The 4,169-nt window shown below is 33.7% G+C and overlaps 1 pseudogene; it reads left to right on the plus strand.

Moving 5' to 3' along the window:
• Window positions 1–768: 768 nt before the first annotated feature.
• On the plus strand, window positions 769–1,728 carry LOC146405417 (olfactory receptor 6F1-like; annotated as a pseudogene).
• The last annotated feature ends 2,441 nt before the right edge of the window (window positions 1,729–4,169 follow it).

Genomic DNA, 4,169 nt, shown 5'->3' on the forward strand with positions numbered 1-4,169 from the left:
AGGTGCTCTTTAATAATAACCAATTTATGGAAACAAACTCTATGGCCATTGATGGATGAATGGATGTATGGATTTAATAACATTTTTGACTATTCTTTATATAGAAGAAATTTGGGGTACAAGGATTCTAAAAACAAAGCTAAGATTAGGAAAGTTAAAAGAATATTTCCATAGATGTTAAAATATGCTCCTTTGTTTTGTTTCCCAGAAATAGAGTTTGCTCATGTACTAATCTCCCACGAAAACCTAAATAATGGCATACAAAAGGGTTCATAAAGTTAAAACTATAGTCAATTCTTTGTCTTCATAAAGCAGCCAGTATCATCCAGGAGCACAATTCGGAGATTACTACACAAAGCACTGGCCTCTTATCTGCATGTTGTTGATTTCCTTACCATTCTTTAGTGTCTAGGATATGAAATCCTCTGAGATAGGATAGCCACATTTTATGTATTATCTGAACTGAATGAAGGCTTTTAAAGCAAACTAGAAGGGTATGACATGTGCCCCACATTTAAACTGATGTGACTGGGAAAACTTTTCAGTTTCCTCTCTTGTGAAGTGTATTAGTAGATTACTTACATTTTACTAATTTCATAAATCAGATATACTAGATGACAAATATGTTTTCCAGCCATTAATTTTAATTATTCCTAAGGGTGCTTTATCATCATGAAAATGAATGAAATTTTCCTCAATGAAAATACCTCCTTCTTGCTCATCTCATATGTTATGTTATGTTTTGTTGTTTCATTTCAGATCAGAGATATGAAAGTGGGAAATCAAACCATAGCGACAGAGTTTATTTTTCTGGGATTATCTGATGTTCCATATCTGCGGCTTGCATTATTTACAATGTTTCTCACTATATATATATTCTCCCTCATGGGAAATGCTCTCATCATTTTCATTGTTCTGATGGATTCCACACTCCAAACACCCATGTACATTTTCTTAGGAAATTTATCCTTCCTAGAGATCTGGTACACCACAGCCACAGTGCCTAAATTGCTGGCTACCTGTCTCTCAGATGTTGTTACCATTTCTGTTTCTAGTTGTATAGCTCAGTACTACTTTTTTTTCTCCTTGGGGGCTACAGAGTGCATTCTGTTGGCTGTGATGGCCTATGACCGATACTTGGCCATATGCAGCCCACTAAGATACTCATTCCTTATGAGTGTTCAGGTGTGTATGCAGTTTTCAGCTCTATCTTGGATTGGGGGTTTCATTGCCCCCGCCCTACCTACTATACTTGTCTCTTACCTAAGCTTTTGTGGCTCTCAGAAGATCAATCATTTCTTTTGTGACTCAGACCCAATTTTTAAACTCTCCTGTTCAGATACATTCTTAGTGGAAGCCTTGGGCTACACATGTAGCTCTATTGTGATTCTAAGTTCTTTTCTTCTCACTATGTCTTCCTATGGACACATTGTGGTCACAATAATCAGGCTGTCTTCTAGGGAGGCTCGGAAGAAAACTTTCTCCACTTGTGCTTCCCACCTCACTGTGGTCACCATTTACTATGGTACCATTATCTTTGCCTATGTTCGCCCTCCAGCCAAGCACAATTTGACCATGGGTAAAGTAGTCTCAGTGTTCTACTGTGTGGTTACCCCACTTTTAAACCCTCTTGTATACACTCTAAGAAATAAAGATGTGAAGAAAGCTTTCAGAAAAGTTCTAGCACAAAAGAGACTTCTCTTGTCCTGAAATATGCAAGAGATTTGAGGGATCAACTAAAATGAACAATTTAGAATAGATTCCCAGACCACATTTGCAAAAGGTAAGTATTAAAAATTATATTATAAAATTGACATATATATATAAATATATCTGAAGTTTAAATTTTGTTTTGAATTCAACTGAAATAAATATTCAAATAAATAGTGTTTAAGAATACCTCAGTGCAATTCCATAGTAATAAAGAGATGAATAACACAAAGTTCCTGCCCACAAAGCATTTACAATCAAATAATTTGTTAGTCCTATAAAATATTTCAGTTGATTTTAGAAAATGTATTTCTTAATAGCAATTATGAGCCCAAAATTGTTTCTTTTAAATAAATTTTCCTCCATCTGTTGATGAACTACTATAAATATATCATTTTATACATCAAAATATTTTAATCTTTTTTATGACTTATTTTTTCATTATAGTTGATTTACAGTGTTCTATCAATTACTACTGAACCACAAAGTAATCCAGTTACATAGTTTTTTTCACATTATCCTCCATCATGTTCCATCACAAGTTATACAGCAGAATCTCTTTGCTTATCCACTCCAAATGCAATAGTTAGCATATATTAACCCCAAACTCCCAGTCCATCCCACTCCCTCCTCCTCTTGCTTGGCAACCACAATCTGTTCTCCAAGTTCATGAGTTTCTTCTCTGTGGAAAGGTTTATTTCTGCCACATATTAGATTCCAGATATAAGTGATATCATATGGTATTTTTCTTTCTCTTTCTGACTTACCTCAGTTAGTATGGGAATTTTGAAACTTATGTGATTACCCAGGCATTATTCTTAAGCATGGATGTTGATTAAGAATGAATATAAACATACATGGAGAATTTCATTAGGAAAATATTGGATAATTTAAAATTTTAGACAGTTTTACACAATTTCAAATATTAAGAGGTAATATGATTAATAAGTAGAGAAAAAAAGGAAAAACTTAGAAGTAGACCCTACAACAATGGGATATCTAACTTGGTAAAACAAATAAATCTTTATTATATTTTTATAAAATATTCAAATAGATAATCATTATGGCATAAACTAATTCAATACAGAGACAGAAAGAATTGGAAAAAAGATAAAGGGCATAGAAAATAGGTTTTCCATTACTATATTCACCTTCCTATGCTAATGAAGAAGCTTTACAATTTTTAATTGTTTTGGTATTTTTTAGTAACCAAAAGGATGAAAGGAGTGCTGTAAGAAACTAATTCTATCAAATCTTTTTAGGATGAGTGATCACTACCTGATTGCCTCTGAAGGTTTTGCTATTCAGATTGTAGTCAGAGAACTAGAAGCATTAAAGTGACCTTGGACATTGTTAGAAATGCAAATATAACCTCAGGGCTCTTGAATGAAACTAAGTATTGCCACAGGTCTCCAGTTGACTGTCATGAGGATTAAATCACTAGAAGCATTATTTTACATGAGATATAATGTATTGCCTGCTGTATCTGTAAACAAAGGATGCCATAGTCATCAGCAATTGCAGCTACTAAGGGAACTCAAGAAGGAAACAAAGAATACATGCTACAAACCCCCCCCTGCCCCCCCATCTCCTCTGAGCAGTTTTCCCAGGAATACTTGAGATGTTGCTTTCCCTCTGGGTTTAAGTCTTCAGTTTTATCCACTGAATAAACCATAAATCTCAACTTTTAGGTTTGGCATATATTTTAGTGAACATAGGCAACCAAGATTTTAAACTATTTTCTTGCATATGTCAGTACTTGAAATTTTTCTTAGTGAAATTTTGACATGTCATCATATGCTATATATTAAAACTATGATAGTTTTTCTGAATGCCTAATCAGTTTGTATTTATGCAGTGTACACTGATGGAGACTATTACCAAAATTACCTGTATTTGTAAATACAAAATATATACCATATGTTAAAATTTTTCTGACACTTCCTTTTCCATCAGAATACCAAAATCAATATATGCTAAAAGCCCAATGTCATTTGCAGCAACATGGGTGGACTTGGAGATTTTCATACCAGGTGAAGCAAGTCAGAAAGAGAAAGACAAATATCATACACCACTTATATATGGAATCTAAAATACAGCACAAATGAGCATATCTACAGAACAGAAGCAAACTCATGGACATAGAGAAGAGACTTGTGGTTGCCAAAGGGGAAGGGGAGGAATTGGGATGGACTGGGAGTTTGGGGTTAGCACAGGTGAACTATTACACTTAGTATAGCACAGGTAATTATATACAATCACTTGTGATAGAAGACAATATGAGAAAAATAATATATATATTTAAAAAACAGTATATGAACTCTCAGAATAGCAGTGAACTATTTTTTTACATCAAATGGATATTTCTGCATGCCTCTCTTCTATAGGCAAGGAAAAAATTAATTCTATCCACTTAGGTTGTGTATTTAAGCTTAATTATTAAAGTAACAAAAGAATTT

This window comes from Sus scrofa, chromosome 2 (assembly GCF_054392235.1).
Source record: "Sus scrofa isolate SSC_HxYL_T2T_F1_AM1 chromosome 2, Sscrofa_HxYL_maternal_Yorkshire_Landrace_v2.0, whole genome shotgun sequence".
NCBI classification, from domain to species: domain Eukaryota; kingdom Metazoa; phylum Chordata; class Mammalia; order Artiodactyla; family Suidae; genus Sus; species Sus scrofa.